This window comes from Dasypus novemcinctus, chromosome 13, assembly GCF_030445035.2.
Source record: "Dasypus novemcinctus isolate mDasNov1 chromosome 13, mDasNov1.1.hap2, whole genome shotgun sequence".
In the NCBI taxonomy this organism is placed as follows: domain Eukaryota; kingdom Metazoa; phylum Chordata; class Mammalia; order Cingulata; family Dasypodidae; genus Dasypus; species Dasypus novemcinctus.
Genome location: NC_080685.1, coordinates 113,889,682 through 113,910,871, shown reverse-complemented (window position 1 = coordinate 113,910,871; position 21,190 = coordinate 113,889,682). Strand labels below are relative to the sequence as shown.

The window sequence follows — 21,190 nt, the reverse complement described above, 5'->3', positions numbered from 1 at the left end:
TTTTCTTTTAATACCTTGACTTATCATACCATTGCCTTCTTGCCTCCATGGTTTCAGATGAGAAATCAACACTTAATCTTATAGCACTTCCCTTGTATGTGATGGTTTTCATTTCTCTTGCTGCTTTTAGAATTTTCTGTTTGTGTTGAGCATTGGATAATTTGAGAAGTGTGTGTCTTGCGGTGGGCCTGTTGGGGTTTATGACGATTGGGGTGTGCTGTGCTTCTTGGATATATACATCTGTCTCTTTCAGTAGATTTGGGAAGTTTTCAGCCATTATTTCCTGCAACACTCCTTCTGACCCCTTTCCCTTCTCTTCTCCTTCTGGCATGCCTATAATATTTATGTTTGAGCATTTTGCATTGTCATTCAGGTCCCTAAGTCCTAGCTGGATTTTTTTCTATCTTTTCATCGATCAATTCTACTATCTGTTTGATTTCCAATGTACTGTCTTCCACATCACTAATTCTCTGCTCTGCCTATTCTAGTCTGCTGATATTTGCTGCAAGTGTATTTTTGATTTCTTGAACTGTGGTGTTCATTCCCATCATATCTGTTATCTTTTTGCATATGTCTGCAATTTCCCCTCTAAGTGTTGTCTTCATGTTGTTAATCTCTTCCTTTACTTCATTAAATTTGTCAGTGATAAATGTTCTGAGATCTTTCATTACTTGTGCGAAGTTCTGCTCCCCTTCCTGGTTTTTAGTTTGTTCATTGGATTCAGCCATGTTTTCCTGATTACTGGTTTGGTTTGTAGATTTTTGTTGCTGTCCGATCATCATTTTATCTTGATGGATTTAATCAGTTCCTTAGCTTCTTTGTCTAGTCTTGGGGATTAATTAGCTGTTGTTTTTGCGTAAGTGTTATATCTTCTCTTTGTCTCTTTGTTCTTCTTATTCTAATTTCTTGTTGCTTGGTGAGTTCTTTTTGAAGGAAAGTATTAGGGCCTGGGAAAGGCAATCGTGTAAGAAAGGAAAATGTGTAAAGTAGTATTGGTAATAAATGTTAGCAGAGCAGCAATATGAGATCTGGGAGGATGGATATAGGTAGAGTACCTATAATGAGGTAGTCAACTGAATATGGGAGGAATATCGTATGAATTAAAAAGCTAGTGTTTTTGTGAGAGTGGGAAAGAGAAAAGAAAGGCAATAGTTTCAAGAGTGGATAAAAGACAGAAAACAAAACAAAGGTATTAGAAATTAAGAGTTAGACACTTTGGGGTTCAAAGAAAGGGAGGTGGAATATAGGAGAGGCAGTAGATGATGGAGGATATCAAGATGAAGGGAAAGGAGATACTGTAGGTAGCCAAAATCAATTCACACAGAAATAAGGCAGCAGAGGATGAGGAAACACAGCAAATGTGAGGTGTTCCCTGCAGCACCTATTGTATAATTAAGATAAAATAAAATAAGAAGAAAATGAGGGACAAGAGAGAGAGAAAAAAAAGAGAAGAAAGAAAGAAAGAAAAAGGGGGTGGGTAAAGGGAGGGAAACAAATAGGGAAAAAAAAAAAAAAGATATAGAACAACCACAACAGCAACAACAACAAATAAGCCCTAAATAACTGAAGAAAAAAAAAGACTTTGGGGGATACGCTGGGAGAAAAGACTAGGAGATAATGCAATGTTAGCAATCAGGACATTAAAAAATAAAATAAAATAAAAATAAAAACAAAACAAAATAAAACAAAACAAAAAAGATAAAACACAAATGTTGAGGGCTAGGACATTCAAGGACCTCAGATGGACAAAGGGCGTGATGGATTCAGGGATGGAAAGTCTGTGATATTGAAGACTCAAGAGGTGTGAGTCTCTGGGGCATGGGCCACCAGGGATTAGGGGACTCAGACCTGGCAACCTCAAATCTGCTTAACAGGTAGCCTGGGAGCACCGCAGTGCAACACAGCCTTCAGGGATCCCCACAGCTGGGTACCAGCCCTATGAGAGTGGTCACATCCACAAACTCTAACCTATGTGTCCTTACCCTGCAATTCACTCACTCACTCGGGTCTATTCTGTGGCTGTATCACCAATTCAACTTCAGGACACCTCCCACCCTGTAAGCCCCTGGAACGGCCACCTGGGGTCACCTCTACACTGCAGCCAATTTAATGATGCAGATCAGCAGCCAGGCCTGGGGGTGGGGCTCCAGCTGGAAATGCCGATAACAGAGGCCAAAACCAAAATTCTCACGCTTCCCAAAATATTCCCCTAATCGGCTTCCAGACGTCTCCCACCCTGCCAGACTCTGAGACAGCCTCCTTGTGGTGTCTTTTTATTGCTAGCAATTTAAGTCTGCTGCAGATCGGCAGCCAGGCTTGGGGGGGTGGGGCGGGACTCTAGGTGGAAGCGCTATTATTTGTGTCCACAATTAAAAATTCCCCGCTTTGCAATAAAACTCCCGTTTGTCTCCCCAAATCGGTCTGCGAAGACCTCCTGACCTGTTAGTCCCCCAATAGCTTTCTCAGGGCTTATGAATTCCCCAGTACCACAGAGCCTCCAGAAATCACCGCTGTAGCACCGGTGCCACAGCTCCGCCCACCCCAGGAGGGAGCATCCCGCATGCAGCTCCCACCTCGGTGTAATAGAGCCTCAATTTTATCTTATACATGAATTTTCTCTGTTACCTTCCCACCAACTCTATGTCCAGACACCTCCTGCCCTGCAAAATCCCGAAACAGCCTGGTCCTGAAGAATTTCCAATGCTGCCCAGCCACTTCTTTGCAGGAGAGAATCTCAGGTGCGCTCACTCAGCCACCATCTTGCCCCACTCCCTATCTGTCTTCTGTATTTTTGAGCAACATTTTTTCCTGGATACAGAATTCTTAGGTGTTTTTTTTTTTCTTTGTACCTTAAATATGTCATACCACTGCCATCTCACTTCAAAAGTTTCAAATGAGAAATCAGTACTTAATCTTATGCGTATCCCTTGTATGTGATGGATCTCTTTTCTCTTGCTGCTATCAGAACTAAAAATGTGGAACACTTCACAAATTTGGGTATTATCCTTGAACATGAGTCATGCAACATTTCTCTGTATCATTCTAATTTTCATATACGTGCTGCCAAAATGAGCAGCCTACCCTTTTCAAGTTTCATTGTTCTTGATTTAGCTTTCTCTTGGTATAAACTTTACACTGTTTTTCAGAGTTCTGAGAAATTTGGTTCTGACACTTTATTTGGGAGAACAAGATTTTGGAGCTTCATCCTCACCCTCTTAATCTTGCTGGTCTCCAAACTATTGGTTTTTGTTTTGTTTTGTTTTGTTTTTAAAGATTTATTTATTTATTTAATTCCCCCCCCCTCCCCTGGTTGTCTGTTCTTGGTGTCTATTTGCTGCATCTTGTTTCTTTGTCCGCTTCTGTTGTCGTCAGTGGCACGGGAAGTGTGGGCGGCGCCATTCCTGGGCAGGCTGCGTGGCAGGGCACTCCTTGCATGCATCAGCACTGCACATGGGCCAGCTCCACACGGGTCAAGGAGGCCCGGGGCTTGAACCGCGGACCTCCCATATGGTAGACGGATGCCCTAACCACTGGGCCAAAGTCCGTTTCTCCAAACTATTGGTTTTTAATGAACTTTCCCCATTAGGTAGAGATTAGTACTACAATCTCAATTTAAATGAGTACATGAATCCCTTGTCCCAAGTCATGGTTAATGCTCATTTCTGTCCCCACTAGCCTTTCTTTTCACTAGCAGTGCCACATATGTCAGCAGATTCCAAAGTAACTAGTCTGTTCTTACTTGGAGGAAGTTCATCAATGCATGCACCCCTACTCTAGCTGTCTAAACCTCTCTCAGAGCCCAAATTCTGTGGAGGTTGCAGTTCTTACAAGTGGCCCATAAGGATTAATCTGGGAGATCATAGAAAACTGCTTTATTGACAAAATTGCATGATACATTTGTCAAGCTTTTTGTTTACTCCCCTGTAAGATTGCCTCTAGACCTCTGGGGTTCAGGCCTGAGAATACCTCTAGCCAGAGGATATCTATGGGCAGTTCCCAGAACCCATGAACAGCAATATTTGTCTGATGGCCTGATGGATTGGCCACCACAGCATTGGAGGATTACACTCAATATCCACCCACCCAGTATAGCATACTGTTGTTTTGGTGTGAGCCAACACTTGTGTCGGGAGCAAGACATCTATAAGATTGACTGGCAAGGACCCTGACAAACAGATTGGACAATGGAAGCAGCATGGAGCAAATTCATGGAGACTCCCTTCTGGAAATGGAAATTCACATTTTGTTGTCTGGATAATGTAGTCCAGATGCTGATAGTGATGCAGAGTCATGGAGTTTCAGCAGCAGTTTAAGTGCTTGCAATGATTTTCAATTTATATGGAATATTCTATATTTAACAACAATTATACCCACATTAGAACATACCAGCAGAGTGTAAACTTTACCCCAGAGAGTAACAGCTACCCAAACAAAGGATATAGATGGAAATGAAAGGCTACATTTTACTAGAAGGGTGAAGATTAAAAACACTGCAGAAGAAATCATGGGTGGAGAAAAAAGAGTAGAAGGATAAATAAAAAATTCGTATAAAATAATAAATCATTTTTTCAATTGGGGTCATTAAAATAGGGTGAATAACAATGTCAAAAAAGGAAATGAAAAAGATGATCTAAATAACTCAATTATATTTGTATGCTATTTTGAGATTTATTCTTCTAGCCATCTTTATGATTTACCCTTTTTCTGTGTTAGTATAAACCTTCTGCTTTCCCTAGTGGAGGCACAGCTTAGAAAGCAATAAGAATGGTTTAACTAAAAACAATTCTATTAATGGTGTTTTGGAATACCATTAATAATTGAGATTTGATTTAAATCAAATCTCTAGATTTCCTTGGGAGGAAAATGTAATAATTATCTATGGAAGTAAGAGACATTTATGTATTATGAAGTAAGATGAACATTTATGTATTTAGAACAAGAATTTAAATTAAATATGAAACTAAAAGATAAGCTTCTTGAAAGTGATTTTGTTAAAAAAAAAGTGGCTTCCCTGCAAATCTCTTGTTATTAAAAGTTAAATTTTTGTTTCATTTTTCTTATTGTAAGCCTATACTTTACATGCAAATGACTTTACTGATATATTTTTTAGGAGGGCCTGAGCATTGAGATTTATTTTCCAGTACTGTGAAAATATTTCCATGATCTAATAAAATATTTTTTCATTGATTGTGTCTTATGGATACTGAAAACTGATGAATGAACAATCTCAAACAGTCCAGTCTAACCTCATTATCATTGTAGTTCAGTTATCGCTGAGCTATATATGTTTAAATGAACACTTAATGTGAAACATCTGAAAGCATATATATATTTTTTATTTTCCAAATAGACTTGAATGAGTCACTAACAAAGGTCATCTTCTTATGGGAAATGAAGGATTACTGTCCTATGACTATGTATGAGTTACAGCCATGTAAACCACTTGGATTCAGAACATAGAGTCATCCCTCCTTCCTCTTCCCTTGGTATAGTAAAAACAACTAAACAGGATAGAATCTTAACAGTAGGGAAAATATAGATGCTATAATGGCTGGAATAATGAGATGATGTTTTACTGTTTGGGGAAATGCAGTAAAATGTCTGTTATGAAATATTTGAACAATGGTCTTGGGACTTGTTAATATAATAAGACATCTAATAATTACCATGTAGGTCAACCTCAGATTTGTGTTCCTGTTTATCCACCTAAATTAATTATCGTGGGGAAAAACCAGAAATCAGATATCTAATGCAATAGGGCTCCTTTGGGAATCTGAGAGGTCAAGAAGTCAGTGCACCTCTGGGACTTAAGGAATCAAAGGTCCCAAGGCACTTTTAAAAGGGATGTTCCAGGAAAGAATGAAAAAGGGTCACAAAATTTGGAAACAATTGTTAAGGCTAGAATTAGAACCTGGCTTATTACATCAACAGGCAGAATTTCTAATACTTGGATTACATAATTCTTTTTATCTCATGTCAGTTAATTATTTAAAGAACATATCAAATCTATCAGATAATTTAATTGGTTAGAAGAATGAATTTGATGATTAAAAATCCTCTTTGAAAAGGTAGGGGTGCCCTGAAGAATTCTTCCTATGGATATTCTTTTTTTTTTATTATTTTTATTGACTTTGTAATAATATTACATTAAAAAATATATATATATGAGGTCCCATTCAACCCCACCACCCCTACCCCACCTCTCCCCCCCCCAGCAACACTCATTCCCATCATCATGACACATCCATTGCATTTGGTAAGTACATCTTTGGGCACCTCTGCACCTCATGGTCAATGGTCCACATCATGGCCCATACTCTCCCCCATTCCATCCAGTGGGCCCTGTGAGGATTTACAATGTCCGGTGATTGCTTTACTTTATACACTTTAATAATATGCATTGATATTTTTTAATTCTTTGGGTATAAGGTATGATGTAAAAATGCTCCATAACTCTGCCTTGGGTATTCTGTATTTGATATTATGCCCATTCCATACTACAAATTTTGAGAGAGAATAAAAACTTAATATATATTTAATTACATTAATTAAATTAAAATCAGGATATTTCACATCATCTTTATCCACCTACCTGTAATATGACAACAAATGAGGGTAAATCTTTCTCATTGGCATTTTTAAGGCTTTTGTATTAAACAGATGAACAGACAACAATACACATTCACTGAAGAGAAATAAAATGGACTTTAGAAAGATGAAAGCTAATGAGTCATAATATGCAAAAATGATAGAAATAAATTATGCAAACAAGGACAATGAAAAGAAAGAATCAGTAAAGGAAGAAAGGTAATTCCTCCAAAGGAAAAGTAATTTTGAGGATCTGATCTAGCAAGGGGTAGATGCAGATAAAAGCCTTCTTCACCTGCCATCCCACCTCCTGGTTGTCTGTTTACTCTTTGGGACTGTGCTTTTCATGTATGCACAGCCAAATGCAAACTCCTCAATGGAGCCAAAGGCAGAAGTTTCTGTTTTTTACACCTTGGATACCCTCATATTACAACTCTTTGTCTATATACTGATAAACAGAAAATGTTAAGGATTCTATGAGAAGAATCATTCAGAAGTATAGGTCTGACACCTGACCTTTCTTCTTGGACAAAAGCAGTGCAACAAAACTAAATTCTTGCATCTATGGAAAAAGAGAAGTGTTTATGTGTATGGTGGGATATGAGAGTCAGGGCAGCATTTAGATAATGTTGAGGCTTGGCATGTCACCTAGACAATGTTATCTAGAGTATACAAAACTAAATAAGACAATTTATCCGACATGGGTTAGTTAAAAGAAGGAAGTTTTAAGCAATTGATGTTGGTTCCAAGGAATGATCTTTCCTCAAGAGAGATACCCATGCCCGCACCCTCATTCTTTATACCACATACATTATACCTACATTATACTCATACATTATACCACAATGTATAAATTACATATATAAAAAAATCCCAATGGACGGGATTATAAATTAATAATAACATACTTAGATTAATATTTACCAAGTTTGTAATTGCCTTCTGAGTGTTGTAATTTTAGCAATTTGATATGGTTATGAATTCCAAAAATAGACATTGGGTTATGTTTGTAATCTGATCTGTACCTGGGCCTGATTGAGTTATGATTAGGGCCTTAATTGGGCCATGTCATTAGGGTATTGTGTCCCTGCCCCTTGGTGGGTGGGGATTCACAGATAAAGGCATGGCAAAGGACAAAGTTGCAGGCTTTCAATGTTGGAGTTTTGATGCTGGAGTTTGATTCTGAAACTGGAGCCCCAGGGAGAGAAACAGAGCCATTTGCCTGATTGTCTACAGCTGACCTTGTGGAGGAACCAGAGGAGCTGAGCCCAGAGGAGCCCAGAAAGCTTGAACCCTTGCAGATGTCAGCAGCCATCTTGCTCCAACATGTGGAAATACTTTGGTGAGAAAAGTAATTTATGCTTTATGGCTTGGTAACTGTAAGGTCCTACCCCAAATAAATACCCTTTATAACACTCAGCAGATTTCTGGTATTTTGCTAGCACCCGTTTGGCTGACTAATACAGTAATTTATAGTTTTCCTTCCAGCTACCCTTTTACTACTTTCTTTCATTTTTTTAACTAAAAATAACTCTCTCAGCAATCATTTATAACTTAAAAATATTTGATAGGCCTCAAGTTGCAAAAATACATTTTAATAAAATTTTATTAAAGTACATAATTTATACATGAACATACATAAACAATAAGTGTATAGTATAAGTTGTGAATTTACCCAAAAAATATGCATGTCATCATACAAGTCTCCCATACATTGCCCCACCACCCAAATCCTGCTGTGTTGTGAAACATTTGTTGCGAAACATTTGTTGCAAACTATGAAAGAGCATTGCCAAAACATGACTATTAACTATAATATTGGTGTATTTTCAACCAGTTATTAACACCCTGTATTAGTATTACATATTTGTTATAGTTCCTGGTAGGAAATTCTCCTATTTCTTTTGTTAACCACAGTCCATCTTCCACCACTGGATTCCCTGTGTTATACAGTCTCATGCTTTGTACAACCTATTCAAAATGTACAGTCGATGGCTCTCATTTTCACCATAGAGTTGTGTTGTCACCACCTCAGTCAATTTTAGAATGCCCAACATACATTTTAACTTATATAATGCCAGTTTACATAACACAAAACCACTTCTTATGTAGTGGAGCTACCTTGTTATACAGTATTTTCTATTGTCTTGTTTACCTAGAGCCTGACCAGTTATCACCTCCAAATCAAACAATAACTGTCTTTGTTTTCCTTTGATTTTAAATGCTGTTACTCATTTCATATTCCATCATGCGTATCTATAAATTCCATATGCAGTTTTTATTATACCATGTAGGGTGAATGAAAAATATTATTATTTTTGTGAAATTCAGTGATGGTTTAACAGAAAGGGAAATATAGTAAAGTACCAGAAGTTAAATTTCATAATTTGTGGGCACACTTTCTTATATATTAGTTTTTTTAAACTCTAGACTTTTTAATATTTTAATTTTTTTAAAGAAGCATTAGATGACAAAATTTCGATAAAAATACAGGGGAGAAAGAAATAAGCAGGAGGATTGTGGCTACATGGTGTCAGATTAGGCAGATAAAGTTCAGTACTCTCATAAATACTATGGAGAAAGAGCCAAAAGGTGCCTGAGGGACTTGCTTTGGGGGTCAGCAGACCTGGATGGTGCTTCACAGTTCCCAGGAGGGTGAAGGACAGACAGATGAAAAAGCTGAAACAAACTGTGAGTTTACTAAACCTCCCAGCCACCAGGAAGGGCTCTCTTCCCCCACCCCCAATATATTGAACAGGGATAAAATCCCTGGAACATTGCAACTGAGAGGAGAGCAGACATCTTCCTCCCTACTAGGCTTTTAGGGGCTTTTCTTCAGTGAATTCAGCCAGCAAAGCCTATTTGAATCTTGGCACTGACCAGACAAAAACAAAAGGAAACCTAGAGAGCTACAACTCTGTGGAAAGTTTTGCCAAGAAGGACCATCTGCTGGTCAGTCTGGAAACTAAATGGACAAAAACTGCCTTTAGAGCTCTCTTTACCCAACCCTGCTAGAAAGTCTATGCCCCATTAGTAAGTCCCTGGCATGATTTTGGTAGCTAAGGCTAGGCAATTTTTAAAATTTAGGATAAGTTAAGCTGAATATTCAGGTTGTGAAAAAATAAAAACGATAGACAAGAGAGAGAAATGGGTTGTTAGAGTAAATTCACCAACATTTCAGATGCCTAAATATCAGCAAAACAATACAGGCCATACTACAAAACAGAAAGACATGGCCCAGCCAAAGGAACAAACCCAATGTACAGAAAAGATTCAGGATTTAAGGCAACTAATCAATGATAATCACACAACTCTACTAAATCAATTTAAAGAATTGAAAGAAAATATGATGAAAGAGATAAAGGATATTAAGAGGACACTGGGAGAGCATAAAGAACAATTTGAATATCTGTAAAGAGATGAAACAGACATTATGGGAATGAAAGACATGAGAGATGAGAGTAAAAATATTTTAGAGGTATATAAGAGCAGATCTGTCCTTTACGAAGACAGAATTAGTGATTTCTTTATTTTTAAGATTTATTTTTATTTATTTCTCTCCCCTTCCCCCCCCCACCACCCCAGTCATCTGTTCTCTGTGTCCATTTGCTGCATCTTCTTTGTCTGCTTCTGTTGGTGCCAGTGGCACAGTAATCTGTGTTTCTTTCTGTTGCGTCATCTTGTTGTGTCAGCTCTCTGCGTGTGTGGCACCATTCCTGGGCAGGTTGCACTTTCTTTTGTGCTGGGTGGCTCTCCTTATGGGGTGCACTCCTTGTACGTAGGGCTCCCCTATGTGGGGGACACCCCTGTGTGGCACGGCACTCCTTGTGCACATCAGCACTGCACATGGGCCAGCTCCACACAGGTCAAGGAGGCCTGGGGTTTGAACTGTGGACCTCCCATGTGGTAGATGGCTGCCCTAACCACTGGGGCAAGTCCACTGCCCAGAATTAGTGATTTCAAAGACAAAACATGTGAACTGGAAAAGAAAGGAGAGTAAAAAGAGAAGAGAATGGAAAAAATGGAACAGGTTCTCAGGGAATTGAATGACAATGCAAAATGCAAAAACATATGCATTGTCAGGGTCCTAGAAAGAGAGGAAAATAGAAAAAGGGGCAGAACTATTTTTTGAAGAAATAATGACTGAAAACTTCCTTTCCCTTATGAAAGACATAAATACCACTATCCAAGAAGGACAATGCACCATAAATAGAACACATACGTACAGACCTAGCCTGAGACACCTACTATTCAGAATGAAAAATATCAGTGATAAAAAGAAGATTTTGAAAGAAGCAAGAGAAATGCAAAGCATCACATAAAATGGAAACTCAGTAAGTTTAAATGCCAACCTCTTCTCATAAACTATAGAGGAGAGAAGAAAGTGTTATGGCATATTTAAGATATTGAAAGAGAAAAATTGCCAGACAAGAATTCTGTACCTGGCAAAGTTGTCCTTCAAAAATGAAGGGGAGTTCAAAGTCTTCACAAACAAACAAAAATTATTAGAATATGTTACCAAAGACCAGAATTAGAAGAGATACTAAAGGGAGTCCTTCAACCTGAAAGGAAAAAGCAAGGGTGAGAGACTTGGAGAAGAGTATAGAAATGAAGAATATTAGAAAGGGTAAAATGATACACTATAGGAAGACATGATACAGAAAGCCAAATGTCAAAATGGATGAAGTAAGTAATGCCTTTACAGTTATAACAGTGAATGTTAATGGCTTGAACTCCCAAATCAAAAGGCATGGACTGATAGAATGGATTTAAAAACAGGACTTATCTGTATGTTGTCTACAAGAGATTCATCTCAGAAGTAAGGATACAACCATTTTAAAAGTGAAAGGTTGGAAAAAGGATATAACATGCAAATACTAACCAAAAAAAAGCTGGAATAGTGATACTAGTATTGGACAAAATAGATTTTAAATGCAAAACTGTTAAAAGGGATAAAGAAGATCATTATATATTAATAAAATGGGCAATTCAATAAGAAAAAATAACTATTCTAAATATTTATGCACCTAATTTCTGTACCCCAAGATACACATTGGTAAAGCTGAAGGGAGACATACAGGTCTCTACAATATTAGTTAGAGATTTCAATAAACCACTCCTACTATTGGGTAGAACATCTGGATAGAGGATAAATAGAGAAACCAAGAACTTGAATAATATGATAAATGAACTAGACCTAACAGGTATCTATAGAGCATTGCACCCCAAAACAGCAGGATATATATTATTTTCAAGTACCCATAGATCCTTCCCCAAATTGATCATATGTTGCATCACAAATAAGGTTCAATAAATTTAAAAAGATTGAAATTATAAAAAACACTTTCTCTGATCATAAAGGAATGAAGCTGGAAATCAATATCAGCAGAAAAAGGGAAAATTTATGAATATATAGAGATTAAACAACACAGTCTTAAACAATTAGTGAGCCAAAGAAGAAAGTGTAAGAGAATTCAGCAAATATCTTGATATGAATGAAAATGAGAATGCACCATATCAAAACCTATGGGACACCACAAAAGCAGTGCTGATAGGGAAATTTACAGCCCTCAATGCTTACACTAAAAAAGAAGAAAGAGCTAAAATTGGTGGTCTAACTGTACACCTTGAAGAACTAGAAAAAGAGGAGCAAACTAATCCCAAACGAAGATGAAGGAAAGAAATAGTGAAGATCAGAGCAGAAATAAATGAAATTGAGAACAGAAAACAAAAAGAGGGAAACGGACTTGGCCTAGTGGTTAGGGCATCCGTTTACCACATGGGAGGTCCGTGGTTCAAACCCCGGTCCTCCTTGACCCGTGTGGAACTGGCCCATGCGCAGTGCTGATGCGCACAAGGAGTGCCCTGCCATGCAGGGGTGTCCCCCGCGTAGGGAGCCCCACGCGCAAGGAGTGTACCCCATAAGGAGAGCTGCCCAGTGCAAAAGAAAGTGCAGCCTGCCCAGGAATGGCACCGCCCACACTTCCCATGCAGCTGATGACAACAGAAGTGGACAAAGAAACAAGATGCAGCAAATAGACACAGAGAACAGACAACCAGGGGAGGAGGGGGAATTAAATAAATAAATAAATCTTAAAAAAAAAAAAAAGAAAAAGAAAACAAAAAGAATCAACAAAACCAAAAGTTGGTTCTTTGAGCAGATCAAAAAAATTGACACTCTTAGCTAGACTGACAAAGAAAAAAAGAGAGAAGACAAAAATAAATAAAATAAAATAAATGAGAGGGAAGACATTGCCAATGACCCTGTAGAAATAAAAGAGATAATAAGAGGAGTGTATGAACAACTGTATGCAAAGAAAAAAACAACACAAAACTAGAAAATGTGAGTGAGATGGACAAATTCCTAGAAACACATGAAACATTTACACTGGCTTTAGAAGAAATAGAAGACCTCAACAAACCAATGACAAGTGAAGGGATTGAAACAGTCATCAAAAATCTCCCAACTGGCACATGGTTGGGAGGGAGTTCTCCAGGGCATATATACAGGGTACATAAAAATGTTTGGATATTTTCATAGTGACTACAGTTAAAAATGACAACTGAGGGAGTGCTGAGTTCCTAGCCAGGGGAGCTCTATCACATTCCCTAATGGAACAGCAACAATCCCCTAAGTGCAATGGCAAAGACCAAAAAAGTAGAATGGTCCAACAATGAGCCCTTGATACTAATGACTAAGCTTGTGAGCCTATTTCTGAAATAAGAACTAGGCCTAGAGCTGCAGGGTGCCTAAGAATTACCTCCTGAGAGCCTCCATGTTGCTCAAATGGGCCAGTCTCGAAGCCAAACTCAGCATGTAAATGCAGTGCCTTACCCCCAGCATGGGACATGACTCCTGGGGATAAGCCTCCCTGGCACCGAGGGATTACTACCAAGTACAAACTGATGATGTAACTAGAAAATGACCTTGAATAAAAGGGTCAACTCACACCAGCAGAATATCTCAGCCTATATGTAATATCAGGAGTTAATTTTTTTTTTACCTTGCATAAAAGCAGGAAATGGAAAGGACAAATGAATTTATATGGCTATGAGTCTCCAAAAAGAGCCAGGAGGTTATCAGAGGGGTTGCCCTTATGCACACCTCAGCAGAGTCCCAGAGAAAGCTAAACTAGATACAATCCCAGGTATTGGTTCTTCTTAGGGCTACAGAGACCCATAGGTTCTATGGTCATGGCAGATGGAATTCAGTGCCATGTCAGTTGACCCTACTTTGGAGTTTGTGATCCTGAGTGTGATGAAGTTGGACTCAGATGTGATCTTTGTTCACAAGCCTCTCTTGTTACTGTTACCAGACCTGTGGTTGGCACTGGGGTTTAGTGCCAGGGGACCTGAATCTCTGGACTGTCCATGTGATAGCTAAGCCCTGAGTCCCAACAGACTCCTACCCTCCAGTTTATTGGACTTACCCCAGCCAGCTAACAGGGACGTGAAGAAGGTCAACCACCACACCAGGGAGCCAAGAGGGTCTACAACTGAAAGCAGGAGAATTGCATCCATCATCCATGGGAAATCTAAGCCCCCTCTTGATATAGATGTGAGGCAAACATAACCATTCCAGGGTCCACAGGATGGAGGAATAGAGTATGGATTAGAGTGGACTTACTGATATTCTATTAATGAACTTTTGTGATTAGTAATCAAAGAAAATGTAGCATTGACATGGAGAAAGTGGCCATGGTAGCTGCTGAGGGTAGGGAGTGGGAAAAAGAGATGTGATGTGGGGGTATTTTCAGAACTTGGAGTTGACCTGGGTGGTACTGCAGGGACAGTTACTGGACATTGTATGTCCTCCCATGGCCCACTCGGTGGACTGGGCGAGAGTGTAAACTATAATGTGGACCACTGACCAGGTGGTGCAGCAGTGCTCAGAGATGATTCACCAAGTGCAATGAATGTTCCATTAGGATGGAGGAGGTTGTTGTTATGGGAGGAGTGGTGTGAGGGGGATGAGGGTATATGGGGACCTCATATTTTTTTTAATGTAACATTAAAAAAATAATGAAGACAAAAAAATCTCCCAACTAAGAAGTGCCCAGGACCGTATGCCTTCACAGGTTAATTCTACCCATCATTCAAAGATGAACTAATACTGATCTTGCTCAAGTTCTTCAAAAAATTGAACTGGAAAAAAAATGCTACCAAACTCATTCTATGAAACAAACATTACCCTACTACCAAAACCAGGTAAAAATAGTATGAAAAAAAATTTTAGATTAATACTTCTAAAGAATATAGATGCAAAAATATTCAAAAAAAATACTTGCAGACAAAATCCAAAAGCACATTAAAAGAATTATACACCACAATCAAGTGGGTATACCTCCCAGGTATGCAAGGGTAGTTGAACAGAAGAAAATCAATCAGTATAATAAACTACACTGAAAATTTGAAGGAGAAAAATCACGGTTCTCTCAACTGATGTAGAAAAGTCATTTGACAAAATACAGCACCCTTTCTTGAATAAAAATTCTCCAAAAGCTAGGAATAGAAGGAAGTTCTCTCAATATGTTAAAGTACATATATGAGAAACCTACAGCTAGCATTGTACTCAATGGTGAAAGACTTAAAGCTTTCCCACTGAGATCAGGAAAAAAACAAGGGTGCCCATTGTCTCCAATTATTCAATATTGTGCTAGAAGTTCTAGCTAGAGCAATGAAGCTAGACAAAAAATAAAGGGATCCCAAAGAGGAAAGTAGAAGTAAAATTTTCACTATTCACTGATGACATGATCCTATATCTAAAAAATCCTGAAAAACCCACAAAAAGCTACTAGAATTATTAGACAAATTTAGCAAAGTGGCAGGATACAAAACTACTGTACAAAAATCGATAGTGTTTTTATACATACCAATATGCAACCTGAGGAAGAAATTAGAAAAAAATTCCATTTTTAATGGTGAATAAAAGAGTCAAATATTTAGGATTAAAGTTAACCAAGGACATAAAGGATCTGTATTCAGAAAACTACAAAACATTTGTAAAAGAAACCAAAGAAGAATTAAATAAATGGAAGAACATTCTGTGTTCATGGGTTGGGAGACTAAATATGGTTAAACCTCAATTCTACCAAACTAATTAACAAATTTAATGTAATCCTCCCCAAAAACCCCAACAGCCTGCTTTTTTGCAGAAATTGAAATGCCAATAATCAAATTTATTTGAAAGGGTAATGAGCCCAGAATAGCACAATTTGTCTTAAAAAAAGAACAAAGTTGGAGAATTCTGTTTCTGATTTCAAAGTATATTACTTAAGTACAGTGGCAAAAAAAGCATGGTACGGGCAAAAGGACAGATAGATTGATCACTAGAAGCCAATCAAGAATTCAGAAATTGACCCTCACATCTGTCATCAAGATATTTTTGACAAGGTTTTTAAGCTCACCCAGTTGAGCCGAACTGTCTGTTCAACAAATGGTGCTGGGAGAACTGGATAGCCACATCCAAAAGAATGAAAGAAGACCCCTATCTCACACCATATACAAAAATTAACTCTAAATTGATTAAGGACTTAAATATAAAAACAACCATAAAATTCCTAGAAGAAAATGTAGGAAAACACCTTTAAGGTCTTGTTGTGGGTGATAGTTTCTTAAACCTTATGCCCAATGGATGAGCAATAAAAGAAAATATAGATAAATGGGACCTCCTCAAAATTCAATGCTTTTACACCTCAAAGGACTTCTGAAAGGATGAAAATGTAGCCACCAATTCAATGGGAAAAATATTTGGCAATCATATATCTGATAAGCAGTTAATATCCCTGATATATAAAGAGATTATACAACTCAACAATAAAAATACAGGATGTCCAATTTAAAAATGGGCAAAACACTTGAAAAGCAATTATCCAAAGAAGAAATACAAATGGCAAAGAGATACATGAAAAAATGTTCAACATCAGTAGCAATTAGGGAAATGCAAATCAAAACTTCAATGGAGTAACATTTCATACCTATCAGACTGGCTACTAGTAAAACATCAGAAATCTGTAAATGTTGGAGAGGATGTGGAGAGATAGGAATGTTTACTCACTGTTGGTGGGAATGTAGAATGGTACAGCTACTGTGGAGGACTATTAGGCAGTTCCCAGGGGTCCTGACAATACCATTGATACATATATACCCAGAAAATCTGAGAGCAGGGACATGAATAGATATCTGCACACCTATGTTCACAGCAGCATTATTCACAATAGCCAAAAGTTGTAAACAACCCAGGTGTCCATCAACTAATGCATGGATAAACAAATTGTGGAATATACACATGATGGGATATTATGCAGCAGTAAGAAGAAATGAAATCATGAAACTTATGGCAACATGGATAGACCTGAAGGACATTATGTTGAGTGAAGCAAGCTGGACACAAAAGGACAAATACTGTATGATTTTCCTATTATGAACTAAATATATTATGTGTAATATAAATTTATTATGTGAAATATGAATATGGGTAGAATTGCATATATAAAATTGTCTTTGAAGCTGAACAAATGTAAGTTAGTACAAAATGATAACAGACAAAAAAAATTATACTAAATGAAAGAGACCAGACACAAAGTACTACATATTGTATCATTCCATTTATGTGACATGTAAAATGTGAAGATTAAAGGAAACTAGTGTTTATGTAGGTCTGAGGAAGGAATGCTAAGGAGTGTGGAGTCTTTCTTTTTGGAGTAATGAAATTGTTCTAAAATTTTTGAGATGATGAATGTACAATATTGTAATTATACTAAAAGCCACTGATTATACACTTTTGATAGAATAGTCAGAAATAGCAGTTATGTACAATGGGGAACATGGATGGAGAGGTGAGGAATTTTCTTCCTTGTTTTTTTTTTTATTATTATTACTAGTGAAATAATAAAAATTCTCTAATAATGATTGAAATGATGAATGCACAACTATGTGATTATAGCAAATACCATTGATTATACACTTTTGATGAATTGTATGCTTTATTAATATGTATCAAAATTGATTTGTTAAAAAATATCTATATGTTCATTGGAAAAAAAGCTATTAAAGACATTCAAATGAACTATAAATAATAGCCTATCCAGAAAAGCAAGTTAAAACATCAGAAATCATCACTGAAGAAGACCAAACTTTGAGATTTTAAGCAAAGACTTTTAAAATATGTTCTTAATAAGAGTGTCCAACACAGATGATGATAGTAGTATATGGTTTCAGGTTCCATCCCATCACAGAAACCTTGAACAACAAGCAAAAATGGGCAGACACCTTTTTGAAAGTTCCAGAAAACAGTGAAAAGTTTGCATGGAGAATGCCAAATCAAGACAAAAGGCAAATTAAAACGAAAAGCAAATTAAACTGATAGAAAAGCATCCTCTTGGTGACATTCTGGTACCTCATCCTTCATTTTATCAACTTGGCAAACACCTGACCCTTACTTCCAATTTGAGTCCCTTATCCAGGTTTCAGAAAGAACAGAGTAGCCCTAATGCACAACAGTATGCATATCTATAAGACTGTCCATCTCATGACAGTGGGACAGACTGAACCAAGATACTCATCCTAAGCTGCCTGTCCCAGAATTTGACCACATGTAGGGGCAGTTCACTGAGGACTGCTACAGAACACTGTAGGAGATTAGACAAACTGCATCTACCTGGGGAAAAGTATCATTGGTTGTGATGCATACAGTGCGCCACCCGGTAACATCAGGATTTCCAGTTTCCCAGGGAAAAAGAGACATTCATGTTTGTGTAAACAGTGGAATTTCTAGGGCCACATGCACATGTCTATAACAGGACGCATAAACAGAAAAGACCTGGGTGTCTATCTGCTTTTGTCTCAGGCTACTCTTTAAAAACTTTGTATGGATAAATTCTAAAGGAGAATAATTGAACATGCCAATCAGCAAAACCTGAAAGAAAGTGCTCTTATCTACCTGTTTTTTTTTTGTTTTGTTTTTGTTTTTGTTTTTAAGATTTATTTATTTAATTCCCCCTCCTCCCCTGGTTGTCTGTTCCCTGTGTCTATTTGCTGTGTCTTGTTTCTTTGTCCGCTTCTGTTGTCGTCAGTGGCACTGGAAGTGTGGGCGGCACCATTCCTGGGCAGGCTGCACTTTCTTTCGCGCTGGGCGACTCTCCTTACGGGTGCACTCCTTGCGCGTGGGGCTCCCCTATGCGGGGGACACCCCTGCATGGTAGGGCACTCCTTGCGTGCATCAGCACTGCGCATGGGCCAGCTCCACACGGGTCAAGGAGGCCCAGGTTTTGAACCGTGGACATCCCATGTGGTAGACGGACGCCCTAACCACTGGGCCAAGTCCATTTCCCTACCTGTTTTTTTTTTTCTTTTGTAAACTACTCATATTCAAGGAAATATCTGTTATACCAGTAGCAGGGATTGAATCTGGGACCTTGCATGTGGGAAGCCAGTGCTCAACCACTGAGCCACAAAGGCTACTCTGAGCTGGTTTTCTCCTTTGTTTTTGTTTTTGTTTTAGGAAGCACTATGAACCAAACCAGGTACCTCCCATGTGGGAAGTAGGCATTCAACTGCTTGAGCCACATCTGCTCCCAGTATATATTGTTAAGGAACCAGTGCCTCAGTTATTCAGTTCCAAAGATAACACATTAAAATATCAAAATGTCTAGGTTTTAACAAATGATTCCAAATCACAAAAAATGAAGAAATAATATATCATTCAGTGGAACATGGTAAACATGAGAAATCATCAAGGAACATCAGACCTGTGGTTTAACAGAAAAAAAGACTTTTAAACAATGATCCTAAACATGTTCAAAGAGATAAAGCATGCCATGGAAAATGAAGGGAAGGAAGTCAGGAAATAACATAAAACAAAGAAAGTATCAATAAAAAGATAGAATTTATGAAAAGGAATGAAGCATAGCTGAAGACCACAGTAAGAGAAATTAAAAAAACCCAAAAGGGTTCTAGAGAATATTGGATCTATCAGATAAAGATGAAATCATCAGTGGACTTGAGGATGACACAATTCAAATCATTCAGTTTGAGAACCATAAAGAAAAAAAGAATGAAGATAAGAGAACTGAGTTTGAGAATCCTAAGGGACACTATCAAGCATGTCATCATAAACATTGTAGGAATATCAGAAGGAAAAGAAAGAGAAAGGGGAAGAGAGACCATATAAAGAAATAATGGCTGACAACTTCCCAAATTTAATGAAAGATATGAATAAATACATCCAAGAAGTTCAATGACTTCCAAACAGAATAAACACAATCAGTACATGCTGGGAAAATAACAATCAGACTCTCAAATACCAAAATTAAAGAGAATCCTAAAAGCCACAAGAGAGAAGGATTTATAACAAGAAATCAGTTTTTTTAAAAAGGAAGTAATGGAAGAATTAAAGGGCAAAAAATTATGACTTGCAAATACCAAAGAGTAAGGTGGTAGACTCCTGAATTATAACAGATACTTTCTATGTGAATATGTGAAATTCTCCAGTCAAAAGCAAACATTGGGAGAGTGGATAAGAATACATAACCAAACATTATGCTGTACAGTAGACTCACTTAAAATTCAAAGACATAAGAAGATTGAAAGTGAAAGAGTGACAAAATATTGCACCCCAGTTGTATACATAGAGGGATGTTAGGTTATACTGATATCAGACAAAATGAAATTTACATGAAAAATTGTTCAATGAGAAAAAGAAGGGCACTATATAAAGATAAAAAGGTCAATTCATCAAAAGGATATAATAATTATGAACATACATGCAGCTAACAAGAGAGCCCCAAAATATGTGAAGCAACCATTGACAGAATTGAAGGGAGAAATAGATAGCTCTACATTCATAATAGTAGACTTCAATACATCACTTTGAAAAATGGTTGGATCATCTAGACATAAGATCAATAAATGTAGAGAAGTTTGAACAAAGCTCTAAAACAAATAGACATAGTAGAGTCATTTAGAACACTTCATCCAACTACAGCAGAGTATGCATTCTCCATAAATAAATGTAAAACAATCATAAATAAACACAAATAAATGGAAAGATATTCCATGCACATGAATGGGAAGAAAAAAACCCTTAAGATGTCAATACTATGAAAAGTAATTTACAAATTGAAAGCAATTCCAATCAAAATTCCAACAGCATTCTTTGCAGATTGAAAAATTAAAAAATCTAATTCCTGTGACTCCAAATAGACAAAACTGTCTTGAAATAGTACGAAATTGGAGAACTCACAGTTCTTGAATTAAAAATTAATTACAAAGCTGTTATTATACTATTTAACAAAAGGGTGTGGTATTGGCACAAGGACAGACACATAGACCAATGGAATAGAATTGAGAGTTCATCTATTGCCATCTATGGACAATTCATATTTGACAAAACTGTCAATCCACTCAATGGGGAAAGAATATTCTCTTCAACAAATGGTGATTGAAAATTAAAAATGGGATATCCACATGTAAAAGAATCAAGATGAACCCCTACTTCACATCCTTTACAAAAATTAACTGGAAGTGGAAAAGTTAATGTAAAAGATAAAGGCATGAAACTGTTAGAAGAAAATATAAAGAAAAATCTTCCGGACATAGTATT

At 37.4% G+C, this 21,190-nt stretch overlaps 1 non-coding gene and 1 pseudogene across 1 annotated transcript; one reads left to right on the top strand and one right to left on the bottom strand.

Moving 5' to 3' along the window:
• LOC101432548 (tyrosine-protein kinase Fyn pseudogene) overlaps positions 1-21,190 on the top strand; it is a 95,529-nt pseudogene that overhangs the window by 56,832 nt on the left and 17,507 nt on the right.
• On the bottom strand, positions 2,970-3,076 carry LOC111759325 (U6 spliceosomal RNA). The gene has a single exon (XR_002793348.1). It is a non-coding gene; the product is annotated as a U6 spliceosomal RNA (small nuclear RNA).